A 7,500-nucleotide genomic window follows, 5' to 3' on the forward strand; every position below is an offset into this window, starting at 1 on the left:
ATAATGATAAGGATAATAACAATGATAATGATAATATTGATAATAATAATAATAATATAAAAATGATAATAGCGATAATGGGAATAATAATGATAACAATAATGATGGTAATACTGATAGCAAATATGATGATGCTGATAATAATGATAATAATTATAATGATAATAGTAATAATGATAATGCTAATAGTAATAATGATAATGCTAATAATAATGATGGTAATAATAATGCTAATAATAATAATGATCATGATGATGATAATAACAATAATAGTAATAATAATGATAAAATCAATGATAATAAAAATAGTAATGATAACAATGATGTTACCAACATCAACAAGATCAACAACAACAACAATAATAATAATGGTACCAATAATAAAAACACAATCCAAAAGTACAGCATCAGCCACATGAGATGAATCTTAACAGACAGACTCACAGACAAACACACAGACTAGAGCCCCGCCGAGCCTTCCTCCCACAGACATCTTGACTTTCAACAACACAAGTCAAGACACAAGATTAAAAAGTTTTTTTCCTCTTGAAATCTTCGACGTCAAAACCACGCGTCGCCTTGTTGGTTTTCGACCTTGGTGCTTGACGCTTATACTCAGCTCGCTGGCTCGCTGGTTCGGGGCTTCGGTGGTTCGGTTGTTAGGTGGTTCGGGGCTTCGGTGGTTCGGTTGTTAGGTGGTTCGGGGCTTCGGTGGTTCGGTTGTTAGGTGGTTCGGGGCTTCGGTGGTTCGGTTGTTAGGTGGTTCGGGGCTTCGGTGGTTCGGTTGTTAGGTGGTTCGGGGCTTCGGTGGTTCGGTTGTTAGGTGGTTCGGGGCTTCGGTGGTTCGGTTGTTAGGTGGTTCGGGGCTTCGGTGGTTCGGTTGTTAGGTGGTTCGGGGCTTCGGTGGTTCGGTTGTTAGGTGGTTCGGGGCTTCGGTGGTTCGGTTGTTAGGTGGTTCGGGGCTTCGGTTGTTAGGTGGTTCGGTTGTTAGGTGGTTCGGGGCTTCGGTGGTTCGGTTGTTAGGTGGTTCGGGGCTTCGGTGGTTCGGTTGTTAGGTGGTTCGGGGCTTCGGTGATTCGGTCTAGGTCTAGGTCACGGTGGTTCGGTCTCGGTGGTTAGGTGGTTAAGTGCTTCGTTTTCGTCGCTGGCTCGGTGGTTCGGTTGTTAGGTGGTTCGGTCTGGGTCTAGGTGTCGGTGGTTCGGTTGGTCGCTGACTCGATGGTTCGGGGCTTCGGTGGTTCGGTTGTTAGGTGCTTCGGTCTCGGTGGCTTGGCGTTCGATCTCTGGTGCTCGGTGATTCGGTTTCGGTGGCTAGGGGTTCGGTCTCGGGGGCTCGGTGGTTCGCTATCGATCTCGGTCTCTAGCTCGGGTTTCTGATTCGGTTTCAGTCTCGGTCTCTCTCTCTCTCGCGGTTCGCTGTAACTGATTTTGCTTTTGTCTCTTTCTCATGGTTATCTGTTGTTCTCTCTCTCTCTCGCTCTCTCTCTCTCTCTATCTCCGTCTGACGCAGGAACACATAAGACGTTTCCTCGGCTGGTGGCTTTCCAGATGCTTCGATGATGAGGGAGAACATGATGGATGTTCCTCGTGTCGCTTTCTGGGGGTGGGGAGAGGAGGAGGAGGAAGAGAAGTAGGAGGAGGAGGAGGGCAGGTAGGGGAGAAGGGGTTGGGAGAGGATGAGGGGAGAGGGTGAAAGGGGGAGGGGGAAAAGGAAGAGAGGGGGGAGATAGGAAAGGGGAGAAGGGGTGGGGAGTGGATGAGGGGAGGGGGAAAAGGAAGAGAGAGGGGAGATAGGAAAGGGGAGAAGGGGTGGGGAGTGGATGAGGAGAGAGGGTGAAGGGGGGAGGGTGAGAAGGGAGAGAGGGAGGGGAGACAGGAAAGGGGAGAAGGGGTGGGGGAGAGGGGGTGGGGAGTAAGTGGGAGGGGAGAAGAGAGAGGGGGTAATAAGAGAGAAGAGGGGATTGCGGGTTAGGCATAAGAGGGAGGGGGATGAGGAAAGGGGAAAAGAGGATAGATGTTGAGAAAGAGGATAGTAAGGAAGGGGAGGATGGGAATTTAGGGATGATATGGAGAGAGAGAGAAAGATAGAAACACTGAGTGATAGAGAGAGAGATAGATAGATATAGAGAAAGAGCGAATAAACGAGAGAGAGGGAGAGAGAAAGAGAGAAAGAAAAAATAAGAGAGACAGAGAATGAAAGAGAGAGAAAGAGAGAGAGAGAACGAGAAAATGCGAGAGAGACAGAAACAGAAATAGAAACAAAGAGAGCGAGAGAGAGAGAGAGAGAGAGAGAGTGAAAGAGAGAGAGAGAGAGAGAGAGAGAGAGAGAGAGAGAGAGAGAGAGAGAGAGAGAGAGAGAGAGAGAGAGAGAGAGAGAGAGAGAGAGAGAGAGAGAGAGAGAGAGAGAGAGAAAGAAAGAGAGAAAGAAAGAAAGAACGAGAAAAAGCGAGAGAGACAGAAACAGAAACAGAAACAAAGAGAACGAAAGAGGAAAAGAGAGAGAGAGAAAAAAAAAACAAAAACGAACAAGAGAGACGAGAGACAACAGGAGAGGGGCAGAGCCGTGGGGCGGGGTTGGGGGGGGGGGGGTGAAGCCAGGTCAACATGGGGCTCAGATGTTGACGTATTGCTCGGGCCGGAAGAATGACAGCCCTAAGACCCGTGGATTCTTATTTCGTGTATATACCTTCACGGGAATTACTACTACATCCTCAAGGTCCTTTTTTTCCACTGTCTTGTTCTGATATTGTTGTCACGAGGAAAACACGGGTATAATATAGATATATTTATGATTTTGGGAACAGTGTGTTTGGATGTTTGGAGAGTAGCAACTTGTGGTTCAGGAGGATTCAGAAAATAATTATGTATATGTTTATGTGTATATCTGTCTGTCTATCTATCTATCTATCAACCTATCTAACCATCTATATTTCTATTAATCTATCTATCTGTCCATCTATCTATATGTATCTATACATATCTGTATCTATATCTATCTATCTCTATTTACATATGTATATATATACTACATATATATATATATATATATATATATATACATATAAATGTTTATATATATATATATATATATATATATATTTATATATGTATATATGTATATATATACATACAATATATATATATATATATATATATATATATATATATATATATATATATATATAATATATATATATATATGTGTGTGTGTGTGTGTGTGTGTGTGTATATATGTGCATATATATATATATATATATATATATATATATATATATATATTTATGTATGTATATATATATATACAAATTTTATCTCCCTGACCGGAACTCGAACCCGTGCCGTAAGATTGACAGGCACGGTGTTGAAACCGATCGGCTACTCGACCCGCTAAAAGAATTGTCCAACCAGACGCCTTATGAGACGTCATGGAACTTACCTATGTGCTCTTAGCAGAGCAGTGATAGCGAATTTTCACGGACAATTCCCGCGAGCACTCGGCAGCAACGGAATCACAAATTCAAGTCCCAAATCAGGTTATATATGTGTGTGTGTATATATTATGTATATATATATATATATATATATATATATAATATATATATATATATATATATATATATATATATATATATATATATATATATATATATATATATATACACACACACACATATATCCTAGAGTCTTTGCGTGTATACATGTATGTGTGTGTGTCAGTGTGTGTGAATTTGTGTGCATATGTATACCTGACAATATGTGCACTTGTCTGTTTTTCTGTAACATCTCTTGGCCGAGAGAGGGCACTGTCATCATCATTACCACCAAGACAACATCACCACGAGGAAAAAATACTCGGGAAATCTTATCATCAACAGCAGCATCAGCATCACCACCCAGAGAGTATCACTATCATTACCACCATCCAATTAACATCATCACTATCATTATTACCTGGAGAGCATCATCATTCTTAAATAAACATCCCCATCAGTGTTACCATCCCCAACACATCGTTACTATTATTTTTTCACTACGGTCATCACCCTCACCAGCATCACCATACACCACAGCATCATCACTATCATCACAATCATCACACCTAACAACATCACCACGCTCAGAGCAATCACTATTGTTTTTTTCACTACGGTCACCACCTTCACCAGCATCACCATACACCAGAGCATCATCACTATCATCACAATCATCACACCTAACAACATCACCACCATTTCTAACCACAGACATCACCACACGGCGATTCTCCCACCAATCCAGCGACCTCTGGCAACTACCGCCGCGCCCGACCCACAAATACTATTAAACGAGTCAGAACTTCGGACAAAGGAAAACTTAATGGGCTTTTAACGACTTTATTGATCAGTTTATGATTATTTCCAGAGGCTTTGGGCGTGTGTATGAGGGGGGGAGGGGGTAGGGTCGTAGGCGGAGGGGGGCGGGATCTATTCATACCGATGTGTGGGCGTGAGTTGTGCAATAGATAGCCTCAGATCCTTAGCCGACGCCCGCAGTCAAAGGACTAATTATTGAGTCACCTACGTAGGATTTTCGATTTGAATTTTCGAAGACTTTTTTCTGGGAGGGGGGGAGGGGCGTGCCTTCCCCTTTTTGGTTCAGTCGTGTGAGTGGATGCAGGTCGGGAGGGGGTGGGTGGGGGGGGAAGGTGGTTAAGGTGAGGGAGGGGGAGGAGGAGGGAGAGAGGTTCTTGAGATGCTCTGAGGAATTTGGTTTGATCTTTTGATATCTCTCTTCTCTTTTCTTCTTCTTTTCTCTCTCTCTTGCTCTCTCTCTCTCTCTCTCTCTCTCTCTCTCTCTCTCTCTCTCTATATATATATATATATATATATATATATATATATACATATATATATAAACACCTCATCTTCATCTCCCCCTCCCCCTTCTCCCTTCCCCTACTAACTCACAAACCGCCACATCATTTAGGCCTAAAAGGGGCATAGAATCCTAAAAGACACCCACACAAAAAGAAGAACCAAGAGGGGGGAAGGGGGAAAAATAGGGGGAAAGGAGAAAGAAGGGGGAAAAAGGGACTCTAAATAGGGTGAAAAAAAGTCTAAAATGGATTGTAAAGCTTATTTTCCTCCGGGATCTATCTAACACGGGGGGTGGGGTGGGGGGGGGGGGGACTAGTGGGAAGGTGATCGAAAAAAAAGCTTTTTTTAGAATGACTTGCTTGACGAAGGGGTGTCTTAAGATGACTGATGACTTAATAACTGACCTGGAAAAGGACTTAGAATGACTAAATGACTGACTTTGAGAAGGACATAGAGTGACTTAGAACTCAGAATGACTTAACGAGAAGAAATTGGAATGAGTTAATAAATGACACTGAGAGGGACTTTAACTATAGGAATGACTTGGAGAACTCAGAATGACTTAGAGAACACAGAATGACTTTGAGAAGACTTACTGAATGAATTCGAGAATGCCTTTGAATGACATAATTCACAGAAAGAGAGATAGTGGACCTTTCCTATGCATAAAGTATATGTGTGTGCGTCAGTATATCCCGCTTATGAGTCCAACATGAGATGCAACCCATGAACAGCATAGGACGATGCCTCCGACGAGGTCAACGGTCATGAAAGGTCGAGCTTAGGTCAGCAGCTCTCGAGGGCACCCGGGCGCTGGCGTGCCTCAAGGAGAGAGTCTGTTTTTGTTTTTCATTCTGTAAGTGTGAGGTGGAACTGTCGCAGCAGCATCACCTTTAGAATATCATAACTATTCTTATCACAATCATCACACATAACAGCATCACTACCCTTAGAATAGTATCACACACAGCAGCATCACCACCAGTAGAATATCATCACTATCTTTATCACGATCATCACACACAACAGTATCACCACCCTTAGAATATCATCACTATCCCTAACATTCATCATGCACAGCAGCATCACCACCCTTAGAATATCATCACTATCCTCACCACTATCATCACACACAACAGCATCACCACCCTTAGAATATCATCACTATCTATATCACAGTCATCACACACAACATCATCATCACCCTTAGAATATCATCACTATCCTCACCACAACCATCACACACAACACTACCACGGCCTTTAGAACTGTATCCATGGGATGCATACATTCATATTGCTGTAATATTCTGCATTGTTTTATTGATTGGTTATCAGTGTGATAATTGTTTGCAAGTGAACAGAAATTGCAGCTTGCAATTTATTGAATCCATAACTCACAAACAGACCGCTGATATAGACAGAGATGCTGAAAAAATGGTCACACAAGCAGATGTATATGCTGTATGCATATATGTGTTAAAGTATATGCTGTATATGTGTTATATGTATAAACTTTATCTGTCTAAACCTTTGAATTATCTACCTCACTTAACCCACCTTTTCTCCTCGCTTGGAACGTCTTCGAAAACTTCTATGAAAATGCTGATAACTAGATGCAGATTTTTATATTTCTAAAACTCTCTCCCTCTCTTTCCCTCCCTCCTTCTCTCTTCCCCTTTCTCCTTTCTCTCTCTCTCTCTCTCTTCTATTCTCTTCACTTTTCTCTCTCACACCCCATCTTTCTCTCCCTTTCCCCCCCCTCTTTTTTCTCCCCAGTCCCCTCACTCCTCCCGTCTCCCTTCTCTCCCGAGCCCCACCTTTTTCTGCCCTCACTCCCCTCTCCTACCTCCTCTCGTATCCCCTCACTCCCCTCTCCTACTGCTCTCCCCTCCTCCTTCCTCCCGTCTCCCCTCTTTCCTAAGCCCCTCCTACCCTCTCTCCTTCCCTCTCCCCTCTCTCCTAAGCCCCTCCTCCCCTCTCTCCTTCCCTCTCCCCTCTCTCCCCTCTCTCCTAAGCCCCTCCTCTCGAGCCACTCCGCGCCTCCTCTCGGCTACTTACGGGCTCTCTACCTTTCATTAACTAGCTGAACCCTCGGCAGTTTGTTCTAAATTGCCCGAGTCTTGAAAGATGGCCTTTTACCTTCTCCTTCTTTCTCTCTTCCTAATCGCCTTTGGCTCCTTTTTTTCTTGAGGGGGGAGGAGTTTTTTTTTCTTCTTATTTATGTGCTTTCGTTTGGGTTTGCTTTCTGAGGGCTCTGTGCTTGGTCTTTGCTTCTTGTTATTGTAGTTTTTTTTTTTTTTCTCTCTTTTCTTCTATCTCTTTCTGCCTCTGTCTGCTAGTTTATCTGTCTCTGTCTTTCTGTCTGTCTGGCTCTGTCATTCTCTGTCTTTCTATCTTTCTTTGTCTCTCTCTCTCTCTCTCTCTCTCTCTCTCTCTCTCTCTCTCTCTCTCTCTCTCTCTCTCTCTCTCTCTCTCTCTTTATCTACCTATCTGATTTATCTATTTATATAAAATCTCTACATATTATCATATCCATACATTTCCCTCTGGAACAGACGTTTACCCTTCCTTCTCCCTTCTTCCCTCTCCTCTCTTATTCTCTCTTTCTCCCGTCTCCTTATCCCCCCCATATCTCCTCCCCT

At 43.1% G+C, this 7,500-nt stretch overlaps 1 protein-coding gene across 1 annotated transcript in view; it reads right to left on the minus strand.

Moving 5' to 3' along the window:
• Positions 1-7,500, minus strand: part of LOC122247251 (protein Skeletor, isoforms B/C) — a 236,490-nt gene that overhangs the window by 156,782 nt on the left and 72,208 nt on the right. The gene's annotated exons all lie outside the window — the stretch shown is intronic.

Source organism: Penaeus japonicus, unplaced genomic scaffold (assembly GCF_977035675.1).
Source record: "Penaeus japonicus unplaced genomic scaffold, GWHDUDI00000001_assembly GWHDUDI00000013, whole genome shotgun sequence".
NCBI classification, from domain to species: Eukaryota; Metazoa; Arthropoda; class Malacostraca; order Decapoda; family Penaeidae; genus Penaeus; species Penaeus japonicus.